Here is a 15,958-nt window from a genome sequence, read left to right as displayed (position 1 = left end):
GCTACATTCTTATTTATTTTAACACTCTTTTCATCTTCCAGTTTTTTCTTTTTCATTTCTAATTATCTACTTTTGTCATTCTTTATCCTAAAGTTTTATTATTGAATTAAAATTCATATAACATAAACTCACCATTTTAACTGTATTAAAGTATATAATTTAGTGACATTCACAACGTTATATAAATATCACCAACTACCTCCAGAACATTCTCATCACTCCAAAAGGAAGCCCTATATCCATTAAGCAGTCATTCCCCATTTTTCCTTCTCCCAGCCCCTGGCAACCGCTAATCTCCTTTCTGGTTCCACCTATATGCCTACTCTGGACACTTCATATAAATGAAATCACACAATATGTAGCCTTTTGAGTGCGTCCTCTTTCACTCAGCATGTTTTCAAGGTTCATCCATGTTACAGTATGTATCAGTACTTCATTATTTTTTATGGCTAATATTATATTGTATAGATATATCATGGATGAATAATTTTTATTCATTCATTCAGCAGTTAATGGATGTGAGTTGCTTCTGCTTTTTGGCTACTATGAATAATGCCGCCATGAATATTTGAGTATAAATTTTATGTGAACATATGCTATCAGTCCTCTTGAGTATATACCTCAGAGTGGAATTGATAGGCTCATTTTCTTTTTTGCTTTATCATCTTCACAAGGAGTTTATGTATCACATTGATCTTTCCGAAGAACTAGCCTTTTTGGGTTCTTTGGGAAAGAACCCACCTTTTTGGGTTCTTTGGGTTCTTTTGGGTTTTACTATATGGTTTTTCTATTTCATTACTTTCATCTTTCTAACAATCCCCTCATCTTCTATCTTGTATTATTTTTTATACTAACTTCTTAACATTAGGTTATCTTCATTTTCTATCTTCCTTAATAACAAAGGCCTTTAAGGCTATCAGTTTTCCTCTGACAACTGTTTTAGCTAGTTTTCATTGGCTTTTACAGAAAATATTTTCCTTTTCATTGCTTTCTAGGTGATTTCCTCTTTATTCAAAAGATATCTAGGAATGTTTCAATTTCTATGTAGTTTTTTCAACCTTTTAGAAAAACTGTTAAAATGTGATATATGTTAGCTTATAGTCATAGAAAGTGCCTGCAAAATCTCTGCTCTCTAAAACTCAGTTTTCTTAGCAGCCAAGTGCAGAGATGTTCAAAATATTTAAAGAATGTCAGATTCTACATGTATATCAAATCAAGTTTATGAATTACTCCATTTATCTTATTCATTGTGTGTAACAGAACTGTCTAGACCTTTCCAATAATTTGTACTCTATGTAATTACTATAAATAAACCTGCCGTATACAGATTTTATGTGGTTATTGTCTTCACAAACTGTGCCTCTTATTATAGTACCCCTTCTTTCTTTTTTAATACTTTTAACCTTAAATTCTATCTTATTTAATAAATGTTGTCATTCATATTTTGCTATTTTTCTTTTGTTTGCATTTGCCTGATATCTTTATGCTCCTCATTTTACAAATAACTCTTCTTCATAACTTGGTCTTATTTTTCTAGTAATATAATTTAGCTGGCTTATGTTTTTTAGTGTAGTCTGATATTAACTGTCTTTCAATGGGAGCATTTAGTCCATATACACTCAATGTAGTAATTGATGTGCTTAATGGTATATTTTTCAGTTACTTTATATTCTTATTTTATATTATTGTTTCCTCATTCCCTTCTCTATTTTGTTTCATCAAGTGGCTATGCATTCTATTGTCTCGTTAATATGTAAGTTCTACGTGCTATTTCATTGCATTAAAGATTATCTTCCCTTTCTATACTCTAATAAACAGATTAATATACGTAAAAGATACTTCCCCTCCACCACCAAGAGATTCTATTCCCCCTTTCCCCTTTTCTTAAATAAATGAGATCTTTAGAATATATTCACTTCCCTCCCTCCTCTTCCTCCTTTCCTCTCATCTCCCACCACCCATTTTCCTCCTTTTACTTTCCAGCTTCCCACCTTCTCTATCTCCCATGTTCCGAAGAGACAGCTTAGTACATTTTAAAATGTTCTAAAGAAATATCCTTGTATTTCAAGAGCCTCAAATTACCTAATGTATTTCATATTGCTAGCCACTTATCTCTGTTAGATAAAATTAATACACACACACACTTATATATAAATGCTCATTATTCCTACCATGTTCTTTCCTCTTCATCTTCCTCATCTTAAAGTCTTTGTTCTAGTTCATTTGTTGTTTGCTTATAATCCAGACTGGCATTTTCTCAGAGGGGATATAATCACTACACACAATGAATTATTGCATATTCTTAAATGTATTTCTTTCTCACCTTGGCTTGCAAATAACTTTCTGGGCATGCAGATTCTTGAATTATAGTCATTTTCTTTCAGCAGTCTGCAAGTATCATTCCACTACCTTGTAACTTCCAGTGTTACAGATATGCAAATGTGAAGTCCTTATGATACTTTGATATTTTCCCCTTTATAGGAATTTGTTTTTTCTACTTTTGTCTCAATTTTTAGATTTCAGAACTTTTATTAGGATATACTTAAATGTGTCTTTTCTTTCAATCAAGACAATAAATCAGTAAACCCTTTAATCCACAGACTCCAATCTTTCTTAATATCTGATAAATTTTGCTAGTTTGTAAAAATTTTTACTTTGGGAGGCCAAGGCGGGCGGTTCACAAGGTCAGGATATTGAGATCATCCTGGCTAACACGGTGAAACTCCATCTCCACTGAAAATACAAAAAGCCAAGCATGGTGGCATGCACCTGTAGTCTCAGCTACTCGGGAGGCTGAAGTAGGAGAATAGCTTGAAGCTGGAAGGCCGAGGTTGCAGTGAGCTGAGATCATGCCACCGCACTCCAGCCTGGGTGATAGAGCGAGACTCCATCTCAAAAATAAATAAATAAACAAAATTTTACCTCTTCATTATCTATACTAATTTTTCCCACTGTAATTCCTATTATTCACATTTTGATGTCTAGATCTATCCTCCAAATCTCATCTTTTTTATTCAATATTTCACCATGGGCTTTTTTATATGCTTGGATACATTTCTTGCATTTGGTCTTTTCATTCACTAACTCATGTTTCAACAGTGACTATGCTCTCCCACAAATCCTGAGTTGTTCAAATGAGATATATTTAATATCTGAAATTATTTTCTGTTCTTCGAATTTCCTTAAGTGCTCCCAATTTTTGTTTTCAAATTCAGTTTTCATGTTGTTGCCAGTAGTCCTAGTTATCTGGAGTTTGTACTCTGATCTTTCTCTCTCACTTGCTATGGCTCTTCTTAAACGAATTGCTATTTTTCGCTAACTCAATGGAGCTCAGATCTGATTGCCAGATTATCCTAAATGGCAGAAATATCACAGGTGGTGAAAAGCAAAGGTAAACAGCCTGTCAGTTCTCTGCAAAGGCACATGGAGAAAGAGCTCTGTTGTCCTATCTTTATTTCTTTTTAGCCTCAAAAGACAGAGAGGACTCCACCAGGACATTCAGCTACTTTAGCTTTTTAGCTAGTTGGAGACACTTTGGTACTTAAAATGGGTAAATACTGATCTTCTCCTACAGGAGTTCACAAACCTCTAAAGCCCAAGTTCCTCCTCCCAATATCTGTTGCTTTCTCATATTTACCCATGGACTCCAGCACCATTCTCCAGTTGCTTGCCCAACTGAAGGCAGAAAAGTTTCAAAGCAGTGTTTCTCTGTCCAAGGTGTCAGGACAGTTGTTTATAGGTCACAGCAGCCATTTGCTTCAGAAGGGCAGGCAGCTTGGAATTGGAAGAAGATAACCATATATAGCTACTTTGTTTTCAAAGTCTTTAATTTTTAAAAAAACCTGGAGTGGAGTAGGGTATGTGGGTGTGAGGTATGTCTGGACTGCATTATACTTATTCCTAAGAATCAATAGTTTCCTCAGAAAGCATATTCCTGAATATATAAAATGACAATATGGTCTTCTGCATGCTCTTAGATAGAGATCATGAAATACACTCCAGCTATTAATCACTTTAAGTAAGCTTTAATGCAATCCCAGTTTTAATTATTCCAGGACTTAATTATCTTTTGTTTTGAAAACAACTTCAAATCAATTTGCTGTAGTTTCAGTTAGAAAGACAAATTATGACTTTAGCCAATCACGTTTCCCAATGTCTAACAAGTTTTATATATACGAAAAAGTATGTCAGTTATTTATACAGGAATTACATGTGTCCCACATATGGTTTACATGATTTTACCCTCTGTATTGTTCACAACCCAATTACCTTTTTTGCTTTGTAGAAGAGCTAAGTAATTATATTATATTATCACTAATATTACAGGGTTTAACTGGATGAGACTTCTAAATAACTCAGAATATTAGGTAAAATAATTAAAACTATTTTTTAATTGTGTGAAATTTTATGAACATTCCTTAAGAATTAGAAAGCTCATATAAAAAGTTCAAAATCTCAATTGCAATCTATGAATTACAAAGCATACTGTGCTTTGTTTGTCCCCCTATCCAGATAGGAATCATATAGGATATGAAATATGGGTTTCATCCTTAAATCAGCAGATAATATAATTCTGTGTACTCTATTCAACACAATATCCTGAATTGATTGTAGTAGATTTGCTTTACCACTGATGGGAGATACCTGACATATTTCTTTTCTGAATCACAGTAAATGTAATTTTATTGGAACTTCTGCCATGATAGAATTTCATTAAGTACCTAAAAGGATAGAAAACTGTGAGCATGCACAAACACATTGGGTCTTGGAAAAGTACAGGGAAAGTCTATAATGGGTAATAACAATTTTAACAATGCTAAATTTGAACTCCAATAAGTAAATGGATAGCCTAGTAAGGAAAAAAAAAAATTTCCTAGGATAAGTACAAAAAAGCCTGATCAACAATTTATTGAATTCCTCTTGTGTGCCAGATATTAGGCTAAGCACTAAGGCTATAAAGATAAATAAAGCATAGTACCTGTCATTAAGGAACTGCAGTTAAGTGTACTAGAATTCTAAATGTTACCTTTCCTAAGTGATGAAGATCAAAGAATTTAAGTTATAAGTTAAACTGCATATAAAACATCACACTGAATCAAACTCACTTTACACCAGATGTGCCCATTTTTGCATAATAAAACTCATCATTACACATATAAGACAGAAACAGAGTTATGCATACCCCAAAGGACAGAAACCACCATTTATTTGGCTCTTACACACTTTGGTAATTCACTTAACAACAAATGTTGAGACTGTAATGTAGGATATTTGAATCAGAAGAACCTAGAATTTTGTTCCATTTTTCCCATACTGCTTTTCATAGCATACCCCTTTAACATAGTATTGCCTTGTTCTCAATCCCTTTCTAAAACAATAAAGATTATTAAAAGCATGAGTATTCAAAAGTATTTCTCTGAGGATCAGATATATAAAGGACAGTGAGATACAAACAACATAGCTGTTAAGAACACTAGGTACCACAGGCTATCAAAATTACAAGAACAATAGAGTACCACTGATGATGAACTTGAGGAGAAAGGTGCCATGCACAAACTGAATGCTGATAATTTTTCTAACTTTAAAATACATTTTTCAGTGATGTATCCATTTGAATTATATAAAATGATTATTATACTATACTTCTTAATGTACTAGAAATAAGAGAATAAAGAAAATATCAGATATTCTCATAAGGAACAGTAAAGACACATAAGGGATGGATAGCAATTTCACTATTCTTTGACTGCATTTGGATGATACAGCTCATATATGTAATATAGCTTAACAATGAATATTATCTTTTGAAAACTTTTTAAGTTTTTAATACCTTGTATACAAAGGGTATATGAGTATGTATGTATACATGACACACGTACTTGGTTGGCGGTCATTTAAATTATTTGAAATAAAAATTTACTTTAAAGGTTACTATAATTCCTTTTAATTCATGCATGCTGACTATACTAAATACAATCCAAAGTCATGTACACTGACTTTACCTGAACTGATTTGAGACTACTACTCTGATAGAAATGCATTTATACTATCAGATAAAATTAAATCTTTCTTTCAGTACAGTGACAAATCAAGGAAAAGTTAAAGTACATAATAAAAGTCTAGACTGTATTCCATTCAAAGCATAGTAGAGGCTGTTTTAAAATTCCATGAACACGGGAAGGAGGAGACAAAGGCTAAATTCCATAATAAATAAAACAAAATTAAGGTTATATAATATTTTACCCCTCATATACATCACATCCTCAAGAAAGTTAACAGATGTGTTCTTGTTTTTGAAAATTGGACAGCAAACAACAATGTAGATTATAAATGCTCCTAGAACAGTGATTTCCAAATTGGGTGGCACACAGTAGGCATTCAATAAATGGCTTACCACATAGACTGTGCTAAATTGCAAATCTTTGTCATGCACTTAAACTTACTGCCTAATTCTAGGTTAGGACTGATGATCATGTTTTTGTGCCTAAAGCATAGCAGTCTTTGTATTCCAAACTCTCAGTGACACATATTTAAGCCAGCTATTGGTTTCTGAAACAAATGTTCAGGGCACAAAGAACAAACAAACACAAAAGCCTTCCAAAGTCATAGGATCTGCCACCCTTTGAATATATTGTTTCTGGTCTCTTTCACCCCTATTTCTGTATGATACCTGGTTCTCGGTTATTCAGTTGGGTTTAATTTAGTTTTCCTTTTTGACCTCTACCTTCCCAGAATTTCCAGTAATGCTTCCTTTGTCCTGCTCCTACCCATGATTTCCAAGGCCTGCTTTAACATGGTACCCAGCTCCACTGTTGCAAACAGACCTGAATCAGGCACCAGTTAAAGTTCATTCACTGTACAACCTTTAGACAAATTCTCTATCATCATTTTTAATTCTAGATTGAAGAGTTATATTTTAAAAAGACTCTATCAGAGCAACCATTGTTCCTACTTACAACTCTTTCACCTTGCACCCTTCTCTAGAACCTTCTCCAAATCTATGCCTTTCTGAAATAAAATCGCCATTATTAATCTGGGCAGGCACTGAGTTAAAATGGTCCCAGAATAGAGGTCTGATGCGGTGGTGATTAACAGCTTAGGTTCTCCAGAGCTGTACTTGAGTTTAATTTCCCATGTGTTTTATACTTAGCTGTGTGACTTTGAACAAGATACTTACCCTTTCTGGGCCTGCGCATATCTTTAAAATTGGGATAATAAAGGTACCTGTCTCATGGGATTGTGGAATTAACTGAAAAAATGCAGATACAACCAATGACTGCAACAAAGTAAGATCTCAGTAAATGTTGGCTACTATTGGTGTTGGTGGTATAATTAGTATTACTGTTTAATACAAGGATAGAATGCATTTAATTTTCACTGTGCTTCCCACTAATAATTTTGCTAGTCTTTTTGGTACTGATGGCTCTAGAAGAGTTACAGTGATTCTTCAATACGTATACTGGGTTTCAGTTAACACTAAAGCCAGCTTCCTTTAAGCACATTTAGAGTATCTTTTCCATTATTTGCACGCATTGAAGCATCCATTCCACCTTTTGTGTACAACAATTTATCTAAAATTCTTACAATTTCTCCTGATTGGCTAGATGTTTAGTAAGCTAAAATAGCATTATCTAACAAATTAGAGAGTATATTTTGGCTAGGAGGTGACTTATAAAATATTATATGATCAGTACCAAGAACCTCTGGAGCTGTGGGTGGATATGAGGAAATGAGAGGATACAGGACAGCATAGCTTCCTGTAAATTGCTGTTTCCATCTGTGAATAGGTAATGTTAGATACCTTTAAGCCTCTCACTACCATTCATGCTAGCAAAAAGGATGAGTCAATTAAACAGAAACTGAGAGTGAAATTTAAAATGAGAATTTTGAGGTTATCATTAAAGATCAAGTAGGCACATATAAATTGTATATAGTTGTTTCTTTCAAGAAACAACTGTTATCTATAACATGACAATATTTGCAAAGTATATTCTAACAGATTATTTCTGCTGTGAAACATCAAAATAGCCAAATTTCTTTGCCTACCTTATCTTCCTTCCTATGTAAATCTATCTGTGCACGGATATAATATAGGATCAAAAACTAAATGCAGTAGTTAAAAATTACCAATTTTATAAGATCTGCATGAGGTGGTTCCTGATTACTCAACGTATACCTATTTTTTGCTTAGAGAAGAGAATCACAAAACCAAATTTATCTTTTATCTTTGAATAAATGTATCTATCTATAGATTTTATAGAAATAGAAAATGTGAGTTGATTCATTCTGTTGTTACCTGCATCCTCAATTTAACAACTTTATGCTGTATGAAATGCAGAGTCAAGTTTACAAATTCTCTTACCAATATACTTTTCTGAGTTAAGATGAGTTGGCGAAGTATTTATGTAAACTAATAGATTTATTATACTTACCCACTATGAAAGATTGTAAGTACTTAATATCATATATCTATACCTTACTAGTGTGCTGTTAAAAAGCAAGTATCATTAAAATTAAACTTTTATGAAAGACTAAAAGTGGAAAGCAAAGTCAGGTATTTTACATATACTCTTTCTAGGTGTCCTAAGCATCAGTTTCAGTAACATTACCAGAAGCTAAAATAACAATTCAATTGTTGAAGGAAACAAATTCAGATTATTAGAACTGAAAATGACCCTAAAAATGAAAACTCTTAAGGTGCTAAGGTGGAGATCCACATAGATTATGCAACATGCCATGGATCATATAACTAATTACTGGCAGCAGTAGACCTAGAACAACCTCTACTAACTCCACATCTGAGATTTTTGACAATGTATAATAAAGTAAGAGTTAAATTTAATATATGAGATTGAAAAGGTAGATATTGTCCCCAAGTTAAAAATCTTTGGATGTAATTACTTCTACTTACTTTATATTCCTAAGACAACACATTTAAAATACCATAAAATTGTAAAAACTGGTTAGAAGTAATGAAAACTACAAACGAAATTTATGCTTTATCTTAAATCAAAACCATGGAAAAGGCTTTATATATTCAAGTCTTGTATTTCAAACATTTTCTTATGTCCAAAGGAAGCCAGAGATTTATTGAAAAATGTGTGTGAGTGAGAGAGAGTGTGTATGTGTGTGTGGTGGTGGTAGGAGTTTTGTTTTGTTTTGTTTTGTATATTGCTAGAGATTGTTCTATTAATAGTTTCCTTTTGCAATGATAATCTGTGTTCCAAAATGAGGGCACACTAAAATGAATTTGTTATAATTTATAAAGCAGTGAAATACAAATAAATTTCGGCCGGGCGCGGTGGCTCAAGCCTGTAATCCCAGCACTTTGGGAGGCCGAGATGGGCGGATCACGAGGTCAGGAGATCGAGACCATCCTGGCTAACATGGTGAAACCCCGTCTCTACTAAAAAATACAAAAATCTAGCCGGGCGAGGTGGCGGGCGCCTGTAGTCCCAGCTGCTCGGGAGGCTGAGGCAGGAGAATGGCGTAAACCCGGGAGGCGGAGCTTGCAGTGAGCTGAGATCCGGCCACTGCAGTCCAGCCTGGGCAACAGAGCAAGACTCCGTCTCAAAAAAAAAAAAAAAAAAAAAAAAAAAACAAATAAATTTCTACAAACTTACTAGTGACAGTAAGAAAATGGGTACCAAGAGTTTCAAAACTAAAAATCAAAATCTTTTTAACATTATGTTGAATTAGAACATCTTTTTAAAAGCCAAAAGTAATTGAAAAGAGATTAAATTGGTACACTCAACTCTCTAAACTGTGTGTATATTTTTCTTAAAGTGCATATCCACGAGCTGACAGTAAAGACAGGCTGGCTGCTTTGTCTGACTATAGTTCTGTTTACTTCATACTGTCAAGAATGGATTTTGACACAGTATTAATACTGCTATTTTTATTGATATAATTAGCACTGCTATAAATAATTTCTTGGGCTGCCATATGTAAGTATATCATTACAATCAGCAGTATTTAGTGCTTCTTTTTCTTATATGACACCTTGAAAATAGACTGTTGGCCCAAAGAACAAAAGTGACCTCATGATATGGGATTCACTGAAAAAAACATTGCCCTGTCAATAGAGACTACTGTTTTGTGTATGACTTCACTAAACAAACTAGTTTATATTTGTTTGAAACTAAAGTTTCTCACCAATCTGCTGTTTCAATTTCACATCACACCATATTGTACCTAAAACAGGCAATCTGGATTCCTGTTGCTACTTTTTCTTCCCCCAAACAGCTCAGGAATGGGTTTGAAATACAAGGCTTGAATATATAAAGCAAAATAATTAAGACACCCAAAATTTAGAACGGGTGGGTGAAAACAAGTACACTTGAAACCATTTGTGTAACTACTAGTGGGTGGCCCACTGTGAGTTTTTGATTATATGAAAGCAAAATCAAACATATTTTATCTTGCCTCTAGATCACATCAGCTGTGACAATAACCTTATCTGGACCTTGAATAGTTTGTTCATAAAACAAAGTAGGGTGATTGACCCAGTGCATATTCAACACAGAGTATGAAGGCCAAAAGAAAATGACAATACAATTCAAAACAAGTTTGTGAAAATTTTAGACTAGTATATTAAAACCTTTCTTTGTCTCTATCACTTGACAGATGGTTAGTCTTCACACAGCCTAGTATCGCTGGCAAAGAAATGACTGTGTCTAGCCAATAACACCCCAAATTTTGACTTAAAATGCACTGTACACTTGCTTAGACTTACCTTACAAATATGAATATTAATAAACTTAGTCATGCTTACTTTATTACTATAAAAATTTGACAGATGTCAAGATTTCATCTTCTGCCGTTATGAATACCTTCTTGAAACTCAACTATCTTAGGTAGATGTAAGGTTCTATGAACTCTGCACTTCAGATTTCATTCATTTTACAGGTTGGCTGGTAATCATGCTTAAAAAAAATACTTCCAAAATAACATTTCATCCCAAAAATATTATAAAATTTATAGAAATTTAATTAGCTTGTGTTTCTATGCTATCCACAGTAAAGTTTTGGTAACAAAGTGGCTTAAACAAAATCACCAGGGAACCCTGAATACACTCCATGTCAAGGCAGGACTGGAATTATTTATCCAGTATTGATATATCTTTATTCAAAAACTGCTCATTTATAAATATATACTCACACACACACGCAAACACACATTGATCAACCATCCTTACCAGAAAACAGGAAACGGTCTTACTTTTTAACATTCTATTCGCCATTCTTCCATTTTGCTCTCTAAAAAAATTCAACTGAGGTTGGGCGCCGTGGCTCATGCCTGTAATCCCAGCTCTTTGGAAGGCCAAGGCGGGCAGATCACGAGGTCAGGAGATGAAGACCATCCTGGCCAACATGGTGAAACCCCATCTCTACTAAAAATACCAAAAAAAATAGCAGGGCGTGGCTGCGCGTGCCTGTAGTCCCAGCTACTCAGGAAGCTGAGGCAGGAGAATTGCTTGAATCTGGGAGGCGGAGGCTGCAGTGAGCCAAGATTGTACCACTGCACTCCAGCCTGGTGACAGAGCAAGACTCCAACAACAACAACAAAAAAATCAACTGAAACAATGTATTCCATTAGTTATAAAGTCTGTTTCCTCCTAAATCTTCCTATTTATAGCTTTCAGATGCTAGTAAGTCTGTATACAAATAGCCAGAGGCAATCACAAACTGCTCTAAAGTGCATTAATATGTACCCTTTCTGCAAGAGGCTGATTATGTTCCAAATTAGCATAAATAAAGATCTAATGTAGGTATAGTGCAATAAACCCTCAGCAGAGGATGGGAGGACTGGTGGAGGGAGAATTGTATTAAAAAAAAAAGTTATTTCCACTTAAGAAGTAAACTTGTATTTGGCTAACAAAGTAAGACTCACCATGACAGAGGGGAAAAAAAATTAAAAAGAAGAACTGTTATTTGAGAACTATGAACTAGATTTTGGAAAGGTGAGACACCCACTACTTGAAGTCACAAACTCAGCATTAAATCATATATTCATTTAACCAGGTACCAACTTTCCTTCTGTTAGAAACCCAGGATTTTTACACCTACAGACTAAATGATTAAAGTATTGCTAAAATCTTCTGTAATGTTCCTCTTGCATTGCAAATAAGTCTATTAAAGCAGAAAAGTGCCAATCAAATGCTTTTGAAAAAATGGTTTAAATAACAAAGCATTTTTTGCAGGTCTCTCTTCTTCTCTTTAATGTCACCTATAAACTAATTACAACAAATTTTCACCTTCTCTTGATAAAATCACAACTGAAACTAGGCATGGTGGCATGCACCTGTAGTCCCAGCTACTGGGAGGCTGAGGCAGGAGGGTGGATCACTTGAGCTCAGGAGTTAAAGTACAGCCTGGGCAATAAAAGAAGATTCCCATCTCAAAAAACTAAAAAGAAACCCAGAACTGAAAAAGATTTTTCAGATAGCTTCCTAAAAATATACCCTAACCAAAAACTAACAAGATATTCTAGCTTTTGTTTTACCACATTTTGCTAACAAGGTAATACTATGTAGGAATTTTATAGTAAATTTCAAGACACAAGATTTTTTTAATATAAACCAATATTTTATTTATTTCAAAGACATTATTGAAATCATGAAAAAAAAATCCCTACCTGTTAAAATTACCAACTGAAATATATGGAGAAAGTTTCATGACAGTAATACAAAGTACAAATAAGAAATAAACTAAGATCTTCCTTTCCTATCACTGCCAACTGGTAAACACCTTCCTCCTTCTCAAACTTCTGTAAGCTCTCTCAAATTGCAGTTCCTAAAACAAGAAAGCAGCTAGGTTTTAAGTTTCATTCAAAAATCTCCTCCCCTAACAATCTAAAATGCACAAGGTGTATGTGACATTAGAACGTAAGCTCCACAAGGGCAGGCAATTTTCTCTCTTGTTCGTTATTATACTCCAAGTGTGTAGAACAATATGATAAATTTAACCATCCATTTCAGTAAAATATGATTATTTCAGAGACTAAAGCAAAGCACATCAATCTCTACTTCTGTATTCCAAATGTTTTAAAGAAGTCTCTGCTTGCCACTAACTCTCTGAAGTTATTCAGAATAATATGTAATTATTTTAGAAATTATAGATTGCAGGAACTTAGTTGTAGCTTTTATTGCCCTTCTAAAATGACCTAATTATTCAGACTGGCCTTTTTTTCTAGAAAGTCCAATTTACCTAATTATTCAGACTAGCCTTTTTACTAGAAAGTCCAATTTGTCTGAAAAGTCTTTTGAAGACTTTCACTAATGAAACAAAAATAATTCACTTAAAATATTTTTTTCTTAGATTTTCTTCCTATACCAAGTAGTCAAATTCTTATTAACAGGACAACAAGAGGAATTAGATATTTCCGGGTCTCAAAAACTTTCTGATCTAACTATATAAGAAACTGGCATCACATCAACTGGTAGTTCTAAACACCCCCTTCCCCAATTATAGCCCACACATGAAAGTTTCTCTTTCCTCTAGTATTCCATTTAATCTCATATTTTATTTTAGTAGCTAGTCAATGTACACATGACCTATATGTGCATTTTCTTCGTTTTGTAGTAATCTTAAAACACGGGCCTAGCTGGGTAAGCATAAAGACTTCTTCCTGGAAATGGATAAAATTTGACAATTTTTAATCTGATACTTTCTTTAGTTTGTTAAAATTAGGACCTCACCATGACAGGGCATATTGCTGTGGCGGCTGGTAGCCAGCAAACTTGTCACCTGATCTTCATGTGCACAAGGCCTGTATTCCACTGGTCTATAAAATCTGAACTCATAAAACCAAAAATATCCAATTGCCCAACTCACTGAGCAGCTAATACAGTTCTAGAAATCTCACTTTTCTTCTTCTCACCTGTTTACTTCAACACCATGTGTCCCCAAACCTAAGGCCCTCCAAAATTGAGCTCCATAAAAATCACAACCCCAATCTTGAAAATTAAGCCTTGAGTACTGAACATCAGCAATTCTTCAAGGGCAATTCCAAAAGCTTTCCTAGGAGACTACCGGAATGATGGCACAGGAATATCACCATGCACTATGTGTGCAACAACTTTGTTATATTCTAAGAATTACAAAGAACAAAGGCAGGAAAATCAATGTAAACTTTTTTTCTTTCACTAGAAAAATACAGATTCTTCATTTTAAAGCAAAAACGCAGAAAGTAGCCACATCTTGACTAGGCAAACTTACAGCTGACCCTCAGTATCCATGGGAGATTGGTTCTGGGACCTCTCTAGGAAACCAAAATCCACAAATGCTCAAATCCCTTACATAAAATCGTGTAGTATTTGCATTTAACCTAAGCACATTCTCCCATATACTTTAAATCATCTCTAGGTTACTTATAATACCTAATACAAGTAAATGTTATGTATTAACAAATCATTGTTACACTGTATTGTTTATGGAATTGTGGCAAGAAAAAACGTCTACATATATTCTATTCCATCTATTCCCCACACCCAAAATATTTTTGCTCTGCAGTTGGTTAAATCCACAGATGTAGAACCCAGGGACAGGAAGGGTTGACTGTATGTAACTGGGGGTGGCGGGGGATCTATATAAATATTCCCACAAGATGCAAAGGGTACTTGGGATTGGGAACAGGGGCAGAAATGAAAACAAACCATTATAAACTTAAGGACGACGGGTTATGACTTAAATTTGGTGTCTCTAGCTATATAATTTATGTATAAAATGGTGATTGTGTTTTAAAACTTTGGCAACAAGTTACAACAGTAACATCAGAATCGCGTTCACTTGAAAACACTGGGTGAACGGTCTCTATAATTTTTTTTGCTGAAATTTATACACGGCCACGCAGTGAGAAAACTTGACTTTAGCACCATTTTGGTATTTTTAATAGAAAAAACAGTGGAGATTTTCACATGTCTAGAAAGGTAACATGTTCAACTCAGGTTTGGTCAATGCTAAGGACAGTACTACACCCGCAAGCTTCCAAACTACTTCCTGAATCATTCAGATTTTTATTGGAGAGCTGTCATCCTGCTACTGACCTCATTCAACCCGGTTCGGAGTGAGAGATCAGAGGATTACCGCGCTAGGTAGCGTAGCTGTACGCCATATTGTGTTTTTCGCTAATGTTTATAGTTTGTGTGCCTAGCATATGTTTGTGCAAGTGTGTTTATCAATAGAACTTTTAGAAAATCCCTGCCTCATGCCTCTTCAGCATCCTTAAAAAGGATAACAGCTGGGGGCGGGGGGTAGGGGGAGGACCCAAAAGCCACACAGACAGGAATGCATTAAACAATATACGAGAGACGGCATTCGTTTTAAACTTTCAAGAACCTTCCAACCATTTTTATCTCAGGTATCAGGAAGTGTTAACATGTTTTAATGTTTCCAAAGTGGCCCAAAGGAGAAGAGAAAGAAGGAAAGGTGTGTCTTCCCTTCCCAATCCCCCTCCTCTCTAGTCGTAGAAGCGAAGCAGGCGGGGGCCGGGAGCTCCGGCGTCTGGAGAGGCATCCAGCGGCTGTGGGGCCAGGACACCTCCTGCCCCCCAGTTCTCTGAAGACGCTCCAGAGACCGCGAGAGCCACGGCAAGCAGGGGAGGTCGAGGAGGGAGGGGGCAGAAGACAAGCGGGCGCCTCTAGCAGCTCCTGAGCCCCGGCTAGTCCCCCTCAGCTCCTCTTCTTGGAAGCAGCGGCTCCAGGCGCAGGGAGTAGAGAGAAGAAGGCAGAAGACACGTTTCCAGCTGCGGGACGTCCCGCCCGCCCCGCCAAGCCACCCGCCGACCCTCCCGCGCCTCCCTCCCGCCTCCCCGCCTAGTCGGGCGAGGCAGCCTCCGGGCGCTAGGAGGGGCGCCGGGGGAGGGGGCGCGGGCGGGGCGGGGCGCGGGGGCGCGCGCTCTCGGCCAGCTCAGGGCCCGCTGGCTCGCCGCTCTGTAACTCGCTCCCCCAACCCCACCC

At 35.7% G+C, this 15,958-nt stretch overlaps 1 protein-coding gene across 23 annotated transcripts in view; it reads right to left on the bottom strand.

The window, feature by feature from the left end:
* The window catches only part of ZBTB20 (zinc finger and BTB domain containing 20), an 813,376-nt gene that overhangs the window by 797,240 nt on the left and 178 nt on the right, over positions 1-15,958 (bottom strand). The window lies entirely within an intron of this gene.

The sequence above is a fragment of the Macaca fascicularis genome, chromosome 2, assembly GCF_037993035.2.
Source record: "Macaca fascicularis isolate 582-1 chromosome 2, T2T-MFA8v1.1".
NCBI lineage: Eukaryota > Metazoa > Chordata > Mammalia > Primates > Cercopithecidae > Macaca > Macaca fascicularis.
The sequence above is the reverse complement of the archived record's forward strand: the minus strand, read 5'-3'. Positions and strand labels throughout refer to the sequence as shown.